This window comes from Anguilla anguilla, chromosome 6, assembly GCF_013347855.1.
Source record: "Anguilla anguilla isolate fAngAng1 chromosome 6, fAngAng1.pri, whole genome shotgun sequence".
NCBI classification, from domain to species: domain Eukaryota; kingdom Metazoa; phylum Chordata; class Actinopteri; order Anguilliformes; family Anguillidae; genus Anguilla; species Anguilla anguilla.
Genome location: NC_049206.1, coordinates 32,633,440 through 32,658,356, shown reverse-complemented (window position 1 = coordinate 32,658,356; position 24,917 = coordinate 32,633,440). Strand labels below are relative to the sequence as shown.

General features: G+C 40.0%; 1 protein-coding gene across 8 annotated transcripts in view; it reads right to left on the bottom strand.

The window, feature by feature from the left end:
- Positions 1 to 24,917, bottom strand: part of LOC118229842 (saccharopine dehydrogenase-like oxidoreductase) — a 303,871-nt gene that overhangs the window by 114,232 nt on the left and 164,722 nt on the right. The window lies entirely within an intron of this gene.

Here is a 24,917-nt window from a genome sequence, read left to right as displayed (position 1 = left end):
TGTTGGCATCAATTGCAGATGTGGGCAGTGGGGAGAAGTGAATCTGCATGTTGATCATTTATACATCACGCATTCTGAAAAAAAATACTTCCCAGTTCCTAGATCCGTCAAGGAGCATTTAATGGGTTGAAATGTCCTTAAAAACCTTGATCGATTTCTAAGGTTAGTTTAGGGCTGAGGAAACAAGGACACATACAATAAGCGACTGGAATGAGCCCTTGGTATCCCATGAAAAATATTGCAGAGAAATCATAACTGCTCAGAGAAGTGTTTTGAAAGCCAAACATGTGGACCACCTCATCTTCTTTCACAATAATTTTTAAATGAAAAAACAGACATTGATTAACCCCTTTGACCAGATGCCATATATCTGGTCAATCCTCACACATATAGGAGTGTTCTATTTAACCACTTCGTGCAATGCCCCTAGTGGTCGGTACGCCGACGAGCCTAGATTGCTCAATTCAGACATTCTGTGCTCCTAGTAGATGATTCAGCACAACTATAGATGCTTTCAACGGTAACAACATAAACATTACTGCGCATGTGCGTTGTTCTGGTCCAAACTTAACTTCCGGCAGACTTCCGCAAACAATCAATAACAACAGAGTCCCTCTAGACTATTTCTGATAATAAGCAAAATAAATAACAAGTAAATTACGTTAGCTAGCTAGTTAAAACTATGTCTAGCCAGTATTATTTGAGGTTACCAGTCGAAAAAAAGAACCGTTACTTGGCCAAACTCAAATGCGATAACGTTACACTACCAGAAAAACAAGTGACAGAAACAGATAACTGTTGACAGTATTGCACCTTGCTGAGCATCATACATTCCTTGCATAATCCATAACTGTTCTGGGTTGCAATTAGTTTCACAATTTCCTACTGGGGTTACAAAGTTAAATTATGTATTTTTACAAATTTTCTAAATGTAGTTTGTTCCTGAGGTCAGGTCGCACCCCACAGCACAACAACCTGAGCCCAACATCAGTCTGCTCATCAGTTTAACTTTCACTCCGTTTGTAATCGGTGTCATATTAGCCAGTAAACACAAACCCAATAATAAACAAACACAGAGCGGGAGTTAACTTAGGGCCAAGCGCATAACCTTGGCAACGCGCGTGCATCCGATGAAAGCGTCTATACCGAAGACGGAGTTGCCGAGTGCCACCATTGTCGTGCTGGTTGTCTATTTACCAAGCACCCCCTCCCTGCATTCTCATCTGTAACTACACCCCCCACACATGACACGCTGGACAATAGTGTTTGTTTGGGCATAAATTAAAACATTCTTTTACCACTAAAAATTTGTATTCCGTCATAGCAACAAGATAATGGAAACAATAGCCAAAGGTATGCCGGTACAGCTGTGAAAAACGCTGCTCATTGAACACTGAAATAAACAAGAGGAATTTTTCAAAAATTATTCCATGTCATTCTACTGTCAATATCAATGAATAAATATGGAATAAACATACAACCGTACTATTGGTCTTACGTGTAGAGATGTCCCTTTCAAGACTGAGTGGGCAGTCTGTTTGCAAAATATTCACTAATTTGTGATACCTGGGTACCTTCCAAAATTGCTGTGCGTAATACCACATGTTCTTTACGGTGTTGTCGTCCTTTGTAGTAGAATCTGGCTTGATCAACAATTAATCAGTCCAATAAGTGACAGAATAAATTGTCTAACAATGTATAATATGTCTAATTTTACTTTTGGAATAGCTGATTCTAAGCATGGCTAAGGCATATGTTTGCTGATAGACCTAGATGATATACTGTTTTCTGGACTAAGTTGGGGAACTGGGGAATGACAACATTGATTCTGTCTCTGTCTCTATCTACTGAACCCAAATGTAAGTGTTACTGCTGAAAATATTTTGGTTATATACGTCATTTTTTAAATTGTGTGTCTTTAAATATTTTAATGGTATTTTATGATGAGGATATTTGACACTGTAATGTAAGTCTGCTTTTGTTTGCTGAGTAGTGTTTGTGTTTAATGAACCGGATGTGACCTGAACTCTAACATTGCCAAAACGTGGTGGACGGTTGAATATTGTTTTAATGTCGTCCCATCCCCATAGAGGAAAACATCACATACTGTAGAATAACATACAAGAGTTATGATTACACATTTAGGTACTGTACCACATTGTGTTATAATGTTTCTGCATTATTATTTTTTAAACCTTTATAAAAGGGACATGTATATGCTTTATAATGGACAAAAGGCATTTTATTCATTTTTGGAGACGTTTTGGATATGTTTCAGGACCCCTAGATATTTTAGGCCACTGTACTGATGGAAAGCTTGTAATTCCCACTTGAAAATGATGCAACAGTGAGTTTCTGGAGTCAAAACAGTTGATTTGTAGAGAAATACGTGAATATGTTGTGATTTACAGCAATACATAATTTTTGGATAGATTTGGAGACGCTGGTTCACTGCTTAGTTTTTGCTTCATAGATCTTGAGTAGTTCTACATATCCACCCTTAGATTTTATGAACTTGTGGTCAAGAGTTCGTGATCCAGGACATTGTAGTTGTAACACACACCTGGCCATGGAACAGCTGAGCAGCCAATTGTCCAATTACCTTTGGTCCCTTAAAAAGGGGGGGACCACATATAAAACGTTCTGTAATTCCTACACTGGGTACTTCTTGTAGATACCTCTCTGCCATTTTTCTCTTTTCTGCTCAACAGGAGAGACATGCGGCAAGTACGGTCTCAAGACACAGACCTAAAGAAAGCTAAGGCCTGCCTATAATGGAACACGCAGAGAGATGCACTCTCTCTCAGGTTATAGCCACGGCCAGCTGTTTAAAACTCAAAGTAAACATGTTAGCTATACTGTTATACTGTCCTATACGGTTGTAAGTGGATTCCCACAAGGATCAGTGCAGGGACCACTGCTCTTCCTCATTTATATCAATGACATAGAAATTACATTAGTCAAATTTGCAGATGATACAAATCTGGGAGGCCCAGCTAATAGTTTGGAATCTACTAAAGTAATCCAAGAAGACCCAGAAGTGGACAGAAACCTGGCAAGTGAAATTAACCCTCTGGGGTCGAGAGCTCCGCCGGGGGAGCTCGACAAGATGAAATTAACTTTCGTTTCTATTTGGATGATTAACTTCACGTGCTGTTATCATACAGACGCAACAAAAACATTGACAGAAACCTTAGAATCGCGACTTTCCAATGCGCCCATTGGCAAATAATATAAATTGTTTTAAATGTTCCAAATTTGATTAATTAGATCATGTATGCTTCGCTAAACTTTACTCATTACTATGTGAATTTCGCTCAGCAGGAAGTCCGCCCAAATCGCATTCACATGTTAACAACATTATAATTACTCTCCATAGAAGGAGACTAAAGGAGGGGCGATGCGAGATCCATGTGAGAAATGCCAAGTGTGCGAAAGCGGGATAGAATGTCACAGAGTGTCGCCTAATTCACTTCTTTTGAGGTGAACATTTCGTTTAATTTTGGAAAATGGTCCTTCCGGAAGCAGACACTGATGAAGAGCGGTGTCATTTCGAACAGCGAACTGATCCAGCTGAGGATCAACTTCATGCGTAAGTATATTTCTTATGATCATATTGGTAAATATGTGTACTGTATTGCAACGTATCTGTGTGTTTGTAGGAATATCCAGCAATGTGCGCGTTTGTAAATTCCCACACTACGAACGTGTGACAAACACGCCTGCCACAGGCCACCGAAGTGGCTTTCTTTGGGGCCCTCCAGCACAGAGACACAGGGAGATGATGTTCCAACAGTCCAGATTTTATTAACGAGGGTTTGGCAAGATGTTAACGCCAAGGAGCAGATGTTAAAACAGTCATGACCGAAGCTCCCCTGTGTGGGCGGGGATGGCAGATTTAACCTGCAGCCACTCCTGTTCCTGGGTCCAATTAGCCTGGCCAATTATCTAATTCTTAACCAATTATCCAATTGGCCAGGTCTAATTAGCTTGACCCAGGGCAGGTGTGGCTGCTTAAACCAGCCATCCCCACACCACAGAACGATTCGAACTATTGCATCTCAAAATGATGGGCTAGGCTCTCTGCGTCTGGTTGTGTTAGAAGTATCAGGTAGACTGTATGTTTTTCGATCATATTCGTAATAAATAGCTCATGCCTGGCGTGTAGTGGCGTGGCTAGGATTCTAAAACTGATGTCCTTGCACAATCGATATTAGCATACTCTAAGTAAGTTCGGGAAATAGCAATAAAATAACCACTTAGCTAAACAGACCTAGCCTAGTTCAGATTGAGGCATTGTTATTGATGAGTTGCGTGTAGTTTAGTTGGAATATCAGTGTTTATTTAGTTAAGCTAATGTTTTTTCGTTGATAGCTTGCATTGTTTGTAAATGTGTGCTGTATTACATTCTCTGTCTGTTTGTAGGAATATTCACTAATATGCGCGCTTGTAAATTCCCACACTACGAATGATTCTAACCATTGCTTCTCAAAATTATAGGTTACCTCTCTGCGTTTGGTTGTGTTTGTTTGGTTCTTTGTTTGTATATGATGTCACATTTCATAAATTTTGTTTTCATTAGTTAGTGGTTTGTCCCTTTTTTGTAAAGCACATTTAATTTTCACCTGTTGAAGGAAATGTGCTATATAAATGAAGTTTGATTTGATTTCACATTTCCTAACAATTTTGTTTTTATTATATTTGCAGAGATGTTGATCAGGAAACACGGCCTAGTTCACCACTAGCTAAGAGGCCAGGCAGACGTTGCAAGAGTACACCAGTCTCATCTCATCTTCCATGCAGTTTACTTCAATAAATGTTCTAAAATCAAAAGTTGTCTTTGTTTCTGTCTTCTAAATGGCTCACTGAGTCTTTGTCTTAGTGGTGGGGAGGCATGCGGCCAGGTGTGAATAGCCTCCTTAGCTGGCAGGTATTCCTACCCAATGCATATTCATTACAGAAAGGCCATTTGCCCTCCCATTCTCACCTGGTGTTGAAAAATAGTAGTCACAACACTAACTTTTAGCAATTTATTTTATTTTATTTCTCATTGGATTTGCTAAAATATTTTGTCATCTTTTGATACCCAAGACCTCGAAGAACACATTTCAGTGACCAAAAGTCTTATTCACAATTGTTTAGTGTGTTTTATTACAACATTCCTGTGCATGTTCAAAACTACTGTTTACAGTTTGTGTGTTCTTAGAGCAGTTTACAATCCACACATTATTATGACCTACTTACTGCTGCCATATTGTTGTAGCTGAGTTTGTGCTGAAAACAAAGATATGAAACACTTTGGAATCACTGTATATAAAGTTGATGAAATTTACACAAATGTCAGAGCATCGCACAATCACCAGTGTGCCTCATTTTACCCTTAGACCCCAGAGAGTTAAAAATAGCCAAATGTAAGGTTCAGTTCTGCACATGGGAAATAAAAATATGAGGCAGGATTACTTTATGGGAGGAACAAAATTGGAATGTGCTCAATTTGAAGCAATGATAGGGGGGAACATTGCTCAAAATGTGCATCCAGCTGCCTGTCCACCCCTGTGGACTCCACAGGTTCACCTCCACCAGAAAGAGGAGAACCTTGCACCACTGATTATTCCTATTGGAAATGGTTCCATGCTCTAGCAAGTGACATAGAACAGTTTGACCCTCCTAGCCCCAATAGTAGCGTTGAGAGCTACCTTTCGTGAGGTTAACTATGCCCTCTCTTTTATCTCTCTCATACAGAAAACAAGCATCAGATAAGTTCACAGCTTCACAGAGTAACAGCCCTCTCTGATCAGTGAAAGCTACCACAAGCCTTGCCAAGCTTTGGTTGAAGAGTATACCATTCAGGCTGACTCCATGGTTGAAATAAAGGTGGCCGATGAGGTAAAACATTGTCAGTGAGAGGACCTTCGTTATTATTATGAGAGGCTGTGAAATACATACTTTGCCAGCAAACATTGTTGGGGCCAAGAAGACAAACACATTTTAAAGGCCTATTCCTTTTATAACTTTATCCTTCCTCCACCTCAGCAAGTGCTCCTTCACCTTATGAAAGCTGTGAGATACCAGTCTCAGGACTGTACCAGGCAAGCGTATCCAGAAACCGCCATCCCCATCATAGCTCCAATCACAACTGGAGGGAAAGGTCAGGGAGACCTAGGAATAATCATGGCTGTAGTGGTAAGGGGGGAAGCATCTACCAGTGAGACACCTCTGACGTTTCAATCATTTTTCACCTCTGCGTACCTCTACCAAGCCAAAGGGGGGGGGGGGGAGTCACTTGAAGCAACAGCAACTACAGAGCGCAAGCAATATATGAGTATAGCCCTTGAACGTTAGTAGTGTCAGTGAAACTAAGTTGATTTCTATAAAATTGCCCCAAACCCATAGAACACATGCTCTACACCCACAACTACAGTGCAACTTTCCCAGTATATTTGGCATAACACTGGAAGTGACTCCCATGTTACGGCTGACAGTTAAATTCCCTATCACTGCACTCCCCTATCACAATTAGTGCAGTCTTGGGACAAGCCACACTCACTATCCACTGGATGTCTTTTGGAGATATTACCAGCAAGATGGATAGGAAGCAGTCTATCATTTCATACTTTGAACAAGATCACATATCAACCTTGGTGCCATTTTGTGCTGAACAGCCATCACATGATCACAGTTAGACAGACTGATCACATGGACTGAGTACTTCCTGCACTTCTATAGGGGCCTCTTGCCATTCTTCTCTTTGCTGCTGAACAGAAAATATGTGCAGCAAGCATGGTCTCAAGGCACGGACCTAATGAAAGTAAGGCCTGCCTGTAAAGGAACAAGCGGAGAGACACACCGTCTCTCTCTGGTTATAGCCACGACCAAGCAGTTTAAAACTTAGCTATACTATAAGTAAGCTAAAGAAACTTATCCGTCAAGGGGTACCGTTCTGCAACACAGCAAGTTAAACGCACGTAGTCTATGTACTCTCCTGTGACGGCAAGCAAAGCACAGCTTTCCAGCTCCAGCAAGGATGGAAGAAAACCAGAATGGAAATCGGCTTATTCTACAGACAGCGCACCGGAGATCCAGTTGGTGCCCAAGTCAGAGTTTCCTTGGACAAGCGAGCACTACATAGAACCATCTGCACTCCCGCAGTAAGACTGAGAAACACCCAGGCATTAACTAGTGTTGGACAAGCGAGGATTAATTAAAAATGTTTATTTTATGAATCCAGTGTTTCAGAAAACAGCCAATGCCCTTGCTAAACTGTTCAGAACTCTGAATACTGAACACAAGCAGTACTGAATGCTAGAACCCCTCACTTAACCCACATATAAAATAAATTTTGTGATTTAATTTAATAATTATTGTTGGAAATTATCATTGAAATCGCTGAATTCATTAATAGGTCAGTCTACAGTAAACTGGTAGAATCAACCAACAAGTCAGAACAAACTCTATATCAGCTTTTAAAATTAAATAATTGGATTAAATAAGAAACAGTCAATTAGAATAATGAATTGAAATCATACATTCTTTACTGAATGCAGGCTACTTCTGAATTACAAAACAGAAGATATTACAAAAACATTAAACAATTTATTTATAGATACCAGAAAAAAGAGAAAGACAGATAAGCCAGACCTTGCCAAAGTGTCACCCTCTTCCAGTTTAAGCACCACAGGAAACAAGCTAAAAAAACACAACCAAGGAACCACCACCAAAATAAAAGGAGAAAACTCTTCTCCTCCAAGCCTCCTCCAACTTTTTCCTTTGGCCATCTCACATACCTTATCCAGCATGGCTTGAGGATGTCTGCCCTGATTGGGTGATGCTGAGTTATGGTGTGGAAGGGAAGGGGGGAGGTCAGGCTGATTTATGACAAGGACTGGCCTACCTAAAAGCTAACCATGTACTTATTGATTAATGGGAATGTATGTTGTTGGAAGTATGGCTAAGCACAATGCTATTATTATCAAAAGATTCTTGAATGAACTCTCTTTCTAACAAGGTCAAACAGGAATATGTTATATTTCAGTTCAGCTCTTGAATACCTATAAAAGCATGTAAAATAAAAGCTAAAATTAGTCTATTTGACAGATACAGTTGTAACTTCCTTCCTTCCTTCCTTCAGTCAAATATTTTCCATATAACAAAACCAAACTGTACCACATTGGTTTTCTGCTTAAAACGAATTGGTTCTAAAAAATTGAGACTTCAACTATGAGGCCTCAACACCATTATCTGTATAGACATTAAACTTTTCACTCACTGATTTCACTTCAAGAAATATGTTCGAAATGTAGCCATGCAGGGTCTCTGACACCCGATATGGTGTTCTGTGTCTTCTGGTTTGTCTCTTCTCAGACAAACTCTGCAGGAGGTGAGACCAATAGATCTCCTGCCTAGATTAGGGTATCAGCGGACTTTAAATTGCTCCAAATTGCTCCAATCATGTTTGTTTCGATGTTTGTGGAGGGGAGGGCAAACCACATTCTTAGAAACAATAAAATATTGTATCCAATTCACTGTTTCTCTCTAAGGCCAAGTGATCTAAACACTAGATATCTGACACTAGCTTAGGAAACTTCTGTTTGTTTTCAAGGAAGTGTAATCGATTGTTTGTAATGTTGCATTTAGCTTATTTCACGTCACTTTCTCCCCTGCACTAATATAAACTCAGTCAATATATGGTCTCATATATTTAGAATGCCAAGGTACACTGAGATTAGCTGGACGTACCTAACTTTGGTAGCCTTTTGTACACCCTGATTCTCCTGATTTCCAGGCCGGATTTAGAACCACATGCTGGGTCATATTTCGCTCCAGGACAAAGGAGTGTTCGTCTTTCAGCACTGTTGGGAAACAGACAGTTTTGTGTATTCTGCGTTTGGGAAGTTTCCGCTGGGCCCCGAGGGGGAAGGGGGCGAGCCCCCCTGTTGTATTTCAATTTCAATGTGAATGGAACCTGTTTGAATAGATAGGATGGGTTTGAATTTGAATGGTCCAATCGGAAGGAAGCACAGCCTCTTATCACCAATCAGAGGCAGCGCTCCAGTTCTGACATTATGCAAAATGTACCCACTCTAAACTATAAATCTAATCACCCACCAGTACTATTTTGAACTTTCTCGCTGAGTTGTTCCCGTAGCCGGCTGCCTAATAAATCATCCTGTTTTTACCACGAACTTCTGATCTGCTTCTTCCTGGGATAACGGTCATTTTACTTGTTTTTGGTAAAACCTTGAGTAACCAACAGCACCATGTGTGCTGGTGAACATACACGAGTAAACACACACGAAACTCTAGTCTCCTTTCATATCCTCCCTTAGCCTTATTTTATTTTAGATTTTTTTATATTTAATATGGAAATTCATATTCATTATTTCATAATGAATTTTATGAAACTGATTAATCATGAGACTGATTATACTTTTGCACCATTTGATCACCGCATGAGGTAATATATTTATATCTCCTGCATTCTTTGGTGCCTAAATGTGAGGATTGTTAAAACGGATTTAATTTAATTATATTGTGTCACGATTCTATTCTAGTAGAGGTATTTAGCCCCTACATTGGCAAACGCAGTGTGAAACTTCATTGGTGGATCAAAAAATATTTACTGTTCTTCTTTTCCTCTTCAGAATTGACAAAGAGGTTAACTTCTTTTATCTGATTTTATGCATATCCAGGTGTGTTCTTCATGATATATTTCTGAAATTTAGATAAAATATCGCAATACAATGTGGTGTTTGTAGTAACACAATATGTTACAATATATTTAATCGTTGTATTGTGTTATGTTTCGTATTGCCAAATCTTTGCTAACACACAGCCCTTGTATCTAATGTGCAGTTTTGCCAGTGCCAGACTGCCAGACTGATCTGTCATGTTGATGACACAGTTGATGAAACTCAGTTGATGAAAGCGCCAGCCTGTCTACAATCCAATTCAATTTTAATTAAAGCCGCAAGCGGCGTTGGGAGGGGTCCAAGCATTGGCACCATCGCGCCCCCTACAGAGCGATTTTAAAATGGCTTTTTCCTCATGATCATATGCCTTCACCCAACATATCTACTGAATATCATGATGATTGTATAAAATATTGATGACTTATGGCCAATTTTGTGCTAAGAGACGCTGTCGGATGACTTAGTTGCGTCACCATGGATGTGTCCTGGCCGCTTCCCGTAAAGGCCTTTACTATGTCGTAACACTTAGATGGGATGTCGTAGCACATATATGGCCCGGCGTGTATGTACAGCTGCAGCGCTTCCATGCTGTAACTAAAAAAGGCGTCACACTAGTGCTGTCACGATACCAAAATCTTGACTTTCATACCGATACCAGGTTTAGTATCACGATACTTGATACTGAAACAATATTGATTCAATACTCGGTACCTAACAATACTGAAATTACCTTAATAGATCAGAAACGTAATGTCCACAAGGGTTGACCTCATTTGCGAATTCATGGTTTATTAACAACCTGGTTTATTAACAACCTTTAAGTTGAAGCCTGTTCAACATATTAATAAGCATAGGCCTATAGTGTTACAACACTAAAAAATAGAAAAATATATTAAATATATTTTAAAAATTAAACAGTTGTAAACTAAATAATCTTTAAAACAGGTCTTTCACCTTTAAATAGATTTAAAAACAGCATACTTTAATAACAATACAGCATCTATCTATAATAAAATATTTCCAAATTGGAACATCTATTGCTACTGAAGTGAACTGAGTCGAAGCTTGTGCTGTATCAACAAGCTGAGTGCACAAGCACAAGTCACCTCACTTGACAACCTTAGTTGCTACTGCCATCTAGCGGAGATTCTGACAAATTACACCTTTCATCCTCTCAATCAGTAATGCGTGTGACACATTTCCCTGGCTTTTACATTTGACACAAAACTACCAAATGTCGGAAAATTCTAATACCGAACAGTTTCTTTTTTTTTAAGTACCGAAAAAGTGCTGAAGTTTCGGTATACCGTGCAACGCTACGTCAGGCACATATTCCAATCCATTGCTCAGCTTAGCAGAGAATGCACACTTCAGAGCGCCTCAGAGACAGATAGAATAATAATACATATTTCAAATAATAAATACGACATAGAAAAAAAACTAAACAAAAAACGAAATATCAACTCGCCATCCCTGCGAGCTGCGCGCAGAGTTGCCTGCCTTATCATTTATTTCGACATTGGCAGACTACAGCATAAATTCCATCTTTTGTTTATATTCAATAATAGGAGTTGCAGCGAGAAACTGTAGCTACACAAGAAAGTTTGTTATATTATGGTAGCAACGGAACGAAGCGGACTATATATATAGGCTATATTGACTGTCATTGTTTTATTATACCAGCGTGTTTTCGCACGTTTGTAGAGAAACTCAAATACTATCAATAAAAATGGTTTAGCTGTATCTCAGCATAATGGCGGATGGGGATGGGACTATATGAAAACAATTTTCAACCGTCAACCATGTTTTGGCAATGTTCCAACACTCTCGTCATCACTGCTGCATCACAAAAACACTACGGTGTGCAATATCCACATTATATAATACCACTAACCTATTTAAAGACACTCAACTTCAAAAATAACGTGTAACCGAAATATTTTGAGCAGTAATACTTACATAGCAATATGACATTTTATCTGTGTTCAGTAGTATAGAGACAGAGATAGTAAATCAATGACAAAGTCCTATCCGCTTCTGTTTTGCGTCAGAAAACGATGTCAGATAGGTCTATCAGCAAAGATATGGCTTAGCTATGCCCCGAAGTCCTCAATAATAATAGTACTCTCCAAGAAATTATGAAAATCGTTGACAGCGTTTCGTTAAGTGCATCGTCTTTAATGCTACGCCACAGTGAATGCGCAAGTGAATGCGATAAGAAAACATTCTGTTACGCTGAACTATAAAACGCCATTCCAAATGCAAAATCAGACATGTTATACATCGTTAGAAAGCTTATACTCTCACCTACTGAATAAATGAACTGTCATTCAAGCCAAATTGTACTGAAAACAGTGACAACGCCGTAAGCAACAGGAATCACAAACGGATTGTCCAAGACAATATATGACCACTCAGTCGCAACAGGGACATCTCTACGCGTGAAACCAGTGGTAAGATTGTATAATTATTCAAAGTTTAGTCCCAGATATTGAATGTAGAATGACATGGTATAATTAAAGAAAAATTGTCTCGGTTATGTCGTTATTCAGTGAGCAGCGTTGTCACTGCTGTATTGGCATATTTTAGGGCTAATGTCGGGTTTATCTTGTTGCTACGAAATATAACATTACATTACATTACAGACATTTGGCTGGCGCTCTTATCCAGAGCAACGTACAACACAGTGTATAACCATAACCAGGAACAAGTGTGTCGAAAACCCTAGAGGGCAGTAGCCTACCGTTCCAAGTGCAGGGAACAACCGCATAGTTCAACTTGGACCCAGTTGGTTAAACTGATTAACGCTAAAACAAACAAGAACAGCAACAACGCAGTCTATGAGAACATTCAAGCAATAGTTAAGACGAGTTAAGACTAAGTCACCTACGGAACAACTACCTAGTTACAACCCTAAACTTACAGTCAATTTAGAGATTAAATTGAGAATACGATTTCTCAGCACAATGACGGATTTAAAGACTAAACGAACTCACCCAATATTGTCTTCAAATGGACCGTATTATTTATTTAGACATTGGGAGACTACAGCGTAAAATGCGTCTTTTGTTTATATTCAATATTAGTAATTGCAGCGAGGAACTGCAGCTGTAGGTCGTTATGTTATGGTAGCAACGGAACGAAGCGGACTTTATATGTATTAGGCTACCGTCATTGTTTCATTATACCAGCGTGTTTTCGCGCGTTTGCACAGAAACTCAGAACCTATAAATAAAATGGTTTAGCTGTTTCTCAGCATAATGACGGATTTAAAGAGTAAACGAACTCACCCGTTATTGTCTTCAAATGGATCCATGTCAAAGAAAAGTAATGATTCATCCTCTCAAAGCTTTACCGTAGCGTATTATTTATTTAGACATTGGTAGAGTACAGCATAAATTGCGTTTTTTGTGAATATTCAATGTTAGAAATTGCAGCGAGAACTGCAGCTGTAGACATAAGATAGTCTGTTATGTTATGGTAGCAACGTAACGAAGCGGACTATATATGTATTACCGTCATTGTTTTATTATACCAGCGTGTTTTCGCGCGTGTGCACAGAAACTCAGAACCTATCAATAAAATGGTTTAACTTTTTCTCACCATAATGACAGATTTAAAGACTTAAGAACTCACCCGATACTGTCTTCAAATGGATCCATGCCAAAGAAAAGTAATTATTCATCCTCTCAGAAAGGTTTTACTGAAAAACTTTTGGTAGCCTATCCTAGCATGCACGCTAGGTGGCACTGTCAGACCGTACTTTCACTGATAAAAACTAGACCTACGGTGTCGGATTACTTGCGTCGCCATGGTTGTCGCTTGCCGTAAAGAAGTTTACTCGATGTCGTAACCGTTTGGATTTGGAGCTCCAGCTTTTCCGCACCCCACCTAATGAAAAAGTCCAAATGGCGTGCAAACCATATGGCGGACATAGGTGCTCCCAATAGGAAAGTTGTAGAGCACATTCAGATGCATCAGTCGATGAAGTTTTGTGTTGATCTGACTTATGGTGTGGGAGTTATGGCCTTTTAAAGTATGACCCTCTTGTTATAGCGCCACCACCTGGCCAACATAGGTGATTTTTAGTGCCCGGGTAGTGGGGTGCCATAGGTACCCACCTGCCAAATTTGGTTGGTCTACAACTTATGGTTGCTGAGCCTCAGACATTTTAGCGGAGAAAACTGCCACGCCCCAACTAAAAAGTCTAAATGGCGGGCAAACAATATGGCGGACATAGGTGGGGCCAATGGCAAAGTTGTAGAGCACATTCAGATACATATGTCGATTAAGTTTTGTGTTGATCTAACTTATGGTGTGGGAGTTATGGCCTTTTACGCGTTACCCTTTGTTATAGCGCCACCATCTGGCTGACATACGTGATTTTTAGTGCCTGAGTAGTGCGGGGCCATAGGAACCCACCTGCCAAATTTGGTTGCTCCAGGACCTACGGTTGCTGAGCCTCAGACACTTTTAGCGGAAAAAAATAAGAATAATTAAAGCCGCAAGCGGCGTTGGAAGGGGTCCAAGCATTGGCAGCATCGCGCCCCCTATGGAGCGACTTTAAAATGGCTTTGTCCTCATGATCATATTCCTTCACCCAACATATCTACTGAATATCATGATGATCGTATGAAATATTGATGACTTATGGCCAATTTTGAGCTAAGAGACGCTGTCGGATGACTTAGTTACGTCGCCATGGATGTGTCCTGGCCGGTTCCCGTCAAGGCCTTTACTATGTCTTAACACTTAGATGGCATGTCATAACACTTAGATGGTCCGGTGTGCATGCACAGCTGCAGTGTTTCTGCGCCGCAACTAAAAAAGGCGTCACACTAGTGTTGTCACGATACCGAAATTTTGACTTTGATACTGATACCAGGTTTAGTATTACGATACTCAATACTGAAATGATACTTGAAACTTAAACGGTGCTAATTCGATACTCGGTACCTAACAATACTGAAATTACCTTAATAGATCAGAAACGTAATGTCCACAAGGGTTGACCTCATTTTCTAATTCATGGTTTATTAACAACCTGGTTCATTAACAACCTGTAAGTTGAAGTCTCTTCAACATATTAATATGCATAGGCCTATAGTGTTACAACACTGAACAATAGAAAAACATGTGAAATATATTTCAAAAATTAAACAGTTGTAAAGTAAATAATCTTTAAAACAGGTCTTTCACCTTTAAATAGATTTAAAAACAGCATATTTTAATAACAATAAAGCATCTATCTATAATAAAATATTTCCAAATTGGAACACCTATTGCTACTGAAATGAACTGAGTCAAAGCTTGCGCTGTATCAGGGAAGTGAATGCACAAGCGCAGGTCACCTCACTTGGCAACCTTAGTTGCTACTGCCATCTAGCGAAGATTCTGACAAACTACACTTTTCATCCTCTAAATCAGTAATGCGGGAGACACATTTCCCTGGCTTTTACATTTGACGCAGAACTACCGAACGTCGGAAAATTCAAATACGAAACCGTTTTTTTTCTTTTTTTTTTAATAAGTACCGAGAAAGTGCTGAAGTTTTGGTATACTGTGCAACACTACGTCAGACACATATTCCAATCCATTGCTCAGTTTAGCAGAGAATGCACATTTCAGAGCGCCTCAGAGACAGATAGAATAATAACACATAAATACACATTTCAAATAATAAGTACGACATTGAGAAAAAACGAAACAAAAAACGAAACAAAAGACGAGTTATCAAGTCGCGACCTACGCGCAGAGCAGCCGACCGTTTTATTTATTTATTGGCAGATGAGAAGCAACAGGAATCACAAACGGATTGTCCAAGACAATATATGACCACTCAGTCGCAATAGGGACATCTCTACGCGTGAAACCAGTGGTAAGATTGTATAATTATTCAAAGTTTAGTCCCAGATATTGAATGTAGAATGACATGGCATAATTTAAAAAAAAACTTTGTCTCGTTTATTTCGTTATTCAGTGAGCAGCGTTTTCACTGCTGTATTGGCATATTTCAGGGCTAACGCCGGGTTTATCTTGTTGCTACGGAATATTACATTAGCCTACATTACAGGCATTTGGCAGACGCTCTTATCCAGAGCGACGTACAACAAAGTGTGTAACCATAACCAGGAATAAGCGTGCCTAAAACCATAGAGAGAAATACCGTTCCAAGTGCAGGGAACAACCGCATAGTTCAACTTGGACCCTGTAGTTTAAACTGATTAACGCTAACACAAACAAGAACAGCAACAACGCAGTCTATGAGAACATTCAAGCAATAGTTAAGACGAGTTAAGACTAAGTCACCTACGGAACAACTACCTAGTTACAACACTAAGCTTACAGTCAATTTAGAAATTACATTGAGAATACGATTTCTCTCAGCATAATGACGGATTTAAAGACTAAACGAACTCACCCGATATTGTCTTCAAATGGACTGTATTATTTATTTAGACATTGGAAGACTACAGCATAAATTGCGTCTTTTGTTTATATTCAATATTAGTAATTGCAGCGAGAAACTGCAGCTGTAGATCGTTATGTTATGGTAGCAACGGAACGAAGCGGACTATATATGTATTAGGCTACCGTCATTGTTTCATTATACCAGCGTGTTTTCGCGCGTTTGCACAGAAACACAGAACCTATCAATGAAATGGTTTAGCTATTTCTCAGCATAATGACAGATTTAAAGACTTAACGAACTCACCCGATACTGTCTTCAAATGGATCCATGCCAAAGAAAAGTAATTATTCATCCTCTCAAAGCTTTACCGTAGCGTATTATTTATTTAGACATTGGCAGAGTACAGCATAAATTGCGTCTTTTGTGAATATTCAATGTTAGAAATTGCAGCGAGAAACTGCAGCTGTAGACACAAGATAGTCTGTTATGTTATGGTAGCAACGGAACGAAGCGGACTATATATGTATTACCGTCATTGTTTCATTATACCAGCGTGTTTTCGCGCGTTTGCACAGAAACTCAAAAACTACCAATAAAATGGTTTAGCTTTTTCTCACCATAATGACAGATTTAAAGACTTAACGAACTCACCCGATACTGTCTTCAAATGGATCCATGCCAAAGAAAAGTAATTATTCATCCTCTCAGAAAGCTTTTACTAAGAAACTTTGGGTAGCCTATCCTATCATGCACGCTAGGTGGCACTGTCAGACCGTCTCCTCACTGCTAAAAACTAGACCTACGGTGTGGGATTACTTGGTTGTCGCTTGCCGTAAAGAAGTTTACTCGATGTCGTAACCGTTTAGATTTGGAGCCACAGCTCTTCCGCACCCCACCTAATAGAAACGGCCAAATGGCGGGCAAACCATATGGCGGACATAGGTGGTCCCAAAAGCAAAGTTGTAGAGCACATTCAGATGCATCGGTCGATGAAGTTTTGTGTTGATCAGACTTACGATGTGGGAGTTATGACCTTTTAAAGTATGATCCTTTGTTATAGCGCCACCATCTGGCGACATAGGTGATTTTTAATGCCTGAGTAGTGGGGGGCCATAGGAACCCACCTACCAAATTTGGTTGGTCTACAACTTATGGCTGCTGAGCCTCAGACATTTTAGCTGAGAAAACTGCCACGCCCCAACTAAAAAGTCTAAATGGCAGGCAAACAATATGGCGGACATAGGTGGGGCCAAAGGCAAAGTTGTAGAGCACGTTCAGATGCATAGGTCAATTAAGTTTTGTGTTGATCTGACGTATGGTGTGGGAGTTATGGCCTTTTACGCAAAACCCTTTGTTATAGCGCCACCATCTGGCCGACGTACGTGGTTTTTAGTGCCTGAGTAGTGGGGGCCCATAGGAACCCACCTGTCAAATTTGGTTGCTCCAGGACTTATGGTTGCTGAGCCTCAGACACTTTTAGCGGAGAAAAATAATAATAATAATAATAATAATAATAATAATAATAATAATAATCCTAACAGATACAATAGGGTTCCACCAGCTTCGCTGCTTGGACCCCTAATAATAATAATCCTAACAGATACAATAGGGTTCCACCAGCTTCGCTGCTTGGACCCCTAATAATAATAATCCTAACAAATACAATAGGGTTGCACCAGCTTCGCTGCTTGGACCCCTAATAATCCTAACAAATACAATAGGGTTCCACCAGCTTCGCTGCTTGGACCCCTAATGATCTCTCTGCCCTGCACAGCCACAAGTCCAACCGCTGTTCATAACGCTAGCAAAAATGTATGTGCAAATTATTCCCAACTAAAAACTACACACAGAGGCCAAGAAAGCATGGTTTGCTCTGGCATCCTAGAAGGCAGCTCACAGCAGAATTGCTGGAAAAACTAGCATTGCTGAACAGCAACTAAAGAACAATAGACAGTAACATAACTGAATAGAGACAGAAACAGTTGATCTATGATGTGTAAAGAAACTGACTTTGCAAGTGTCTTTGGTAGTTTTAGACGAATGCAACTGATTTTCCCACCCAGTGCCCACATTGTTTAAATGGCAAATTAATTTGTTGCATATGGCTATTTTGATGCAGTGGAAAGTATTTACGCTAAGAGCAATAAAAACCTGGTCTTAAGTCTTGTTATTTCACTGTTATTTTAAGAATACTACATGGTACTACATAGTCAGAAATATGTGGACACCTGACATCCAAAAATTATGGGCATTAATATGGAGTTGGTCCACCCTTTCTCATATTAACCTCAAATACGCAAGACAGGACACTTACGCCTGGTCCACACCGCTTACAGCACCTGTGTGTGACGGCTACCTCGCCGAACTGCTGCGGCTCGCGTGCATGTGTGTGTCCACACAACCTCCACTCTTTTGGGAAGGCTTTATTCTATATGTTGGAGCATTGCTACAGGAATTTGTTTCCATTCAGCCAGAAGAGCATTAGTGAGGTCGGGCACTGATTGAGTGATTGATCCCAAAGGTGTTGGATGGGGTTGAGGTAAGGTGCAGGCCAGTCAACTTCTTCCTCAACATAAACCATTTCTATATGGACCTCACTGTGTGCCTGGGGGTATTGTCATGTTGAAACAGGAAAGGGTATTCCCCAAACTGTTGCCACAAATCTGTATAGAATAGTCTATAATGTGATTGTATGTTCTAGCATTAAAATTTTCCTTCATGGGAATTAAGGGGCCTAGGCCAAACCATGAAAAACAGCCCCAGACTAAGGGGTGTCTATGTACTTTTGGTTATATGGTGAATATATATATATATATAATTCATAAATTCACAAAAAAATGTCTTTTAGGCATTTAAAACTTGCTGGAGTGATTTATTTCATCATCTGGAACATATATCGGTACCTTACTAGTCACCACCATCTTGGATTGCTGACATTTTGAAAATGCAATTAGGTTATGTTCCCACATCCCACATTTTAGCCTAACCACATGGGCGAGACCTATGGCTGTGCACAGTATTACAGGGTACTTCTCTTTGGCCACTGACTGGCCGCTTTTTAAGTGGCATAATATTGGCTAAGTGAGCTTGGACCCCACGTATTGCTGCTATTATAATTTTTCTGCACTAAAAGTGTTTGCACAGCAGAAACTACATCATGAAGCAACCAAATTTGGCAGTTAGGTTCCCATTTCCACCTGCTACTCAGCTAAGAAAACTTGGATGCTGGCACTATTTGAAGTGCAATTTTTCACAAAATTTGGGTTATAACAGCTGGTGGTATTGCAGGAGAAAATGCCCATAACACATGAACAAAACAACCAAATCATTTGAAAATTTTGTAGGCAGTGTCTAGGTTAAAGGTGCTGATAGACTATACATGACTCTTCAAAAAAACCCAGCCACCAATCAGAATTTAGCACGCATTATTATTAGGTCTAGTTTAATTATTCAGTTAAACTAGACCTGCCAAAACTCCCTTGATTTTATATGGTATACGTTAGCTGTTCTTGTAAATTACATGCTAACGTTAGCTAACGAACGTTAATTTATTGCTAGCTTGTGTCCGTCCATTCACAAATGGTGGGCTATAGGACTAAATTATAATAGTATTGCAGAAAAAATCCAACTAACGTTAACGTTAAGACAACCTGATTAAACATTGCCACGGTCTTAAAGAGACCCTGCTCATGTTCTCCCTGATGAAATAAGTCAATACAAATACTGTCATTCCTCTCAAGAACTTTGACTAATAGGGTATGACAGCAAAAATATGACATTTTATTAATATGATAAGAATGATAACAAAATTATATTTATTTGTATTTAGACTCACGTTGCCACCTTTAATAGCCACTGAAAATGCATTACATAGACTAGTACAGTGATGATAGCCTAAATGTACTTGTTTTACTCTCAAAATGACAATGGGCAAAGTAAATATTCTGAGCAGTTACATGTTTCAGCTGAGATCAAACTCTGCTCTTGCCATCACCTGTGTATAGATTTTGGTGAATAAACTGCAAATTGGCAATGCATTTTTATTTTCAACAAGATGTAATGTTAACTTTACAACAACGGCAAAAAAGTCCCCGATTTTATTCTATGGGGCCGTGGACATGGCGCTTAAGAAATCTGGTCACCTTACTACTATTTGGGTGATTTTCTAGATCTGTTTCTCCTGTCCAGTCCGTGGTTCAATAATTGCAATGTCATAAAAGTGAGATTGTAATAGTGGGAATTACTGATGATTTATTATTTAATAAACGCTAGTGTCAACATGAAAAGGTGAGCGTATGACTCCAACAGAATCCAACAGCACAGCAACGTAAACAATCAACTTTCAGTCCAAAATGGCGGCGGATCGGCTCAGGAGCTGGGCATAGATGTTACATTGCACAACCAATGGAGTGTCACCTCTTGGTATTCGAATCTCTTTGGTATAACGATGAAGCCACACTATATGCGGCCCCACCTCCATTCATTTTGAATGCGAGGTGTCGGCCAGACCCCGCAAAGCATGTTGGGATTGCCGGCGGCACAGCGAGAGGCAGCGAGGCCGCGGGGGAGATGGCAAAAGTTCAACTCTGACCCCCTCACTGCGTCGCGGTAACCAATCTGATTTCATCTAATGATCCGTCAAGTAAATTGTCCCCATTTTTTTCTAATTTTAGTTCCACATTCTATCGTTCCACAACGGAGGACCTAACTCGTAATTGCCCTATCGGGTTTCTCAACTTAACAAATCTCCTACAGAGACACTGATAAGAGGAACGCAGCAAACTGATAAGACAAAACGCAGAAAACACAGTCTCTGAAATTGTTGGTGGCTCTGCTATGTAGTTATCGCCGTTACTATTAGTTATCACTGTCCAGTCTGAATAAAAATATTTTTTGCAGTAACCTAGCTCTGAAAAATGGTAATAAGCTGCCTAGCTAGGCTGTCTAATGTCTAGCTAGTGAGTACATTTTTCCTAATGTATTAGTTGCTAGTTGTTTGTTTCTACCAGCCACCTAGCTAGCTAACCAGATATAACTACGAAGGCATTAGCTGGCTAATTAGCCAGACAATATTTTTGTTGTTGGTTGTTACTCACTAGCTAGACATTAGACAGCCCAGCTAGGCAGCTGACTAACATCATTCAGATCTAGGTTACTGCAAAAATGATTTTTATTCAGACAGGACAATGAATATGAAACATGATATTAAACCCGGTCAACATTTAACAAACACAACTGTCTGTCAAAAATAGGTGACACGCCCACAAACAGCCAATTGTGGGGACGCGGCGCGGTGCCAGGCGGCCGTCGCCGCATATAGTGTGGCTTCATCGTAGGTCCGGTCCACACCGCTTTCCTCACGTGTGTGTGACGGTCGCGGAACTCTTGGTTTTCATTTCAGCGCCCATGTTAACAGGTTAGAGCAGCCACATAGCCTGCGTGAGACACGTGTCAAAGGTGCGTCTCGAGCCTCGCTGCTGCGGTGCGTCATCTACAGTTTCGGCGTGGAGCCTATTTTTCACGCGTGAGGCGTGTGGTTCTCAGCAAAAATAGACAGTGAAAGACTGTTGATAGTCATATTGACATTATACCAGCAACATTACATAACTGACACCTTTCACTATAGTTTCAAGGTCTAGGCTATATCTGTCACAGACATGAAAAAAATATAAATATATATAATTTTTTTTTTACAATTGAGCACACGCTTCTTAACCTTTTTCTGTCTAAACTAAATATAAATTAAATTTATAATGAAATGAAGTAAAACATTCTATTATTGATGGCCATTATCAAAGGCAAACTCAATGTAGAAAGATAGGACTGGCAGTAGCAGCGCCGCAGCAGCAACGCTGGCGGTGTAGACACACACATGCACGTGAGCTGCAGCAGTTCGGCGAGGTAGCTGTCACACACAGGCGCGGTAAGCGGTGTGGACCAGGCGTAAGTGTCCTGTCTTGCGTATTTGAGGTTAATATGAGAAAGGGTGGTCGATATCGGCACGTCCAGAAATCCGTACATATTCACAGTTGTAACCCAAGTCGCAGGACGCAAAATAGCCGTTAGGAAAGCAGTTTGAAATTATGAAGCAACGTCTGTGCCATTGGGTTTAATGGGTCGCGATGAGATAATTCTGAGTGTGTTGCTCATCTTAAAGTTGATATAGTAAATAAGGCTGTATTAATATAACTAAATGTATATGTATGAAGTTGGTTTTTCACATTTAGACAGTTTATTATGTGTATTTTTACAGGACTTACATTTTAATAGGTAGCGATGTCCAGTTCTCTCTAATAAATTACGAAGTAAATACACTAGCGGTTCAGGTAGTTCGATACACGTCCCGCCCCTCAGGTGGTTGATAATGTGCTCTCGCTCTAACGTTACTTTCGCTAGAGAGGGACTCAAGGTTCTGACATATGCCCCGAAGTTTTGAAGGGAAAGAAATGCCTTATAGTTCTAAAATATGTAACATTAGTGGTGGCTACTACAATATTTTAATGTTCTTACTGTTTGCGTGATCAAATATTTGTGATGTGAGAGAATTATCTAACATTACTCATTCTCAAATGTAACCTTATTAGACAAGTACACAGGCAGGAGTAGTGGAGGCGAGTGGAGCAGGAGAGCAGAGTGAAGCAGGAGAGAGGGCAGAAAGAGATGAGTGGAGAGGAGAGTGGAGGAGGACAGGAGAGAGGAGAGAAAACAAAGACTAAGCACAGGCTATCAGGTTGGGACCCTAAATGGGTAGACAAGACAAGGTTCCACCCATGGCTCTCAGCCAGGCTGCACACTTTGCCACTGAGGCTAATATACAGTGCCCTCTGTAAGTAGTGGGTCAAAGAGGCATTATGCATGAATAAATAGATGTCAATAAATATGTTCTAATGTTTGTTTTGCAGTCAAGTGTCATTTTATTTAATATTTTTAAATTGACCTATTGGGATGGCAGGTATGCCATCCCGCCAAGTTACGCCTTGGCGGGGGCATGCCCCATACCTATACAGCACCGAGAGTTTGGCACTTTTCAGGGTTCCCCACAGAAATAACCACAACAGTCACAGACACTCAGCCCTTAAAAACATTAAATTCTGTACATTCTGACCCCATTTCAACAGACAGAATTCATAAACAACTTCACATGTCCACACAATAAAGCCCCAAACTAAGGGGATTTTGCGTTTTTCTCCTTCTTCTTCTCTTTCTTCTTCTTCTTCTTCTTCTTCTCATTCTTATTTTTCCTGCCGCCTATCCCACTAACAACATGTCTCCCCATTGGACATTTCACAGCCAAATCTTCACCTACATGACCCAATCAAAAACGCGCATACACACGCAAAATACCCATACCTTTTTACTCTGAAACATTTCCAGTTTAAACAGCTAGTCTGCCTGTGGCCTAGTAGGCAAGGTTACAGTCTTGGGAACACCGGGTCGTAGGTTCAAGCCCAGCTAGGAACACGTTTCTTTAACCTGCTTCGACCCTCACTAATAATTGTCTACTACTTATCAATTATTGCTTTTGCACCATATCTACCCGCCGTTCACCGTTCAGTTATTAACCGACTACAATATTGCTAAGCCATATGCATTATGACGTACCGTCTGTACGTTCAGTTATTAACCGGCTACAATATTACAAAGCCATATGGATTCAACGGGAGCTCTTCTGTGCTTACTGGCCTGTGTTCTTCTTTAAAACCACCGGCTGGTTTGCTAATGATATTTCACGCATTGCATAGCTATGGCATGGCGCTGCACTAACAAAGTCACAGACTGGTAAACCTCCGGTTTAAGGCTTGAATCCCGCCTCGCCCTCAGGCAGATCATTTCCTCTTTTACACTAACGTTTTCTTACGCTTATATTTGCTTTACCAAAACTCACTCACGGCCACCCATATGCATTCATAAATTCACTCATAAATATAACTACTAGCACTGAACATGAGAAAAACACATTAGTGCAATAGATTTCACACGTTATTTAACCCTCCACTTCAACAACTAACGTTTAATACAGACTGTTATATATACCGTTAGATAAGGAAACTAAGCTCGCTCATGGTCACTTCATTTACTTCGCACTATAGTCTGTGATCATGTCAACCTTCACCTACATGCCCATTCTGCTAAAAACATATTGTTTCAACTATGCAATTTCATCATTTCACCTAATTTATCTCACACTGTTGTTATTTTCTCATATGCAAAGCCTGCTGGGACATATGCGTCTGCTCCTATTCTCCACTATCAACTTTTCCGGTTCTAGCTTAACAAAACAGCAAAGAGGATTCCTACCTGCAGATAAGCCTATCAAAATGCCTTATAAACCTTACAAACACTAAAAGTGCATCTTCACGAAATAACAGACAACGGAGCAGGACAGAAGGGTACACAAGTTGCAACCTAGGCAGCTCTAATTCTACGGGCTTGCTGATTCTTTTGTCAATCAAGGCTCGTTGGATGGCCGTCAAATCCGTGAGTAGCCTACATACACTGGCCATATTTCACCTTTTCTGATGCGTTTACACTTACGCCACCGCACCATTTGTCACAGCCACTGTTTTACATATATAGCAAACCGAAACTGCTAAACGTACACGCTCATCAGACTGTACAAATTCACACAAGGATAGCCATAATCCACAACCGTTTCTTACAGGGTCACTTCGCATTTCTCACTGTCGTAATAAAACGCTTTGCAAAAAGAAATGATATCTCATAAAAAACACGTTTTCAACGTACAAAAATGCCAAGTTACTCACACATACAAGACATACACCGTCTATAACTCATTCATATGAGAAATATGCTTC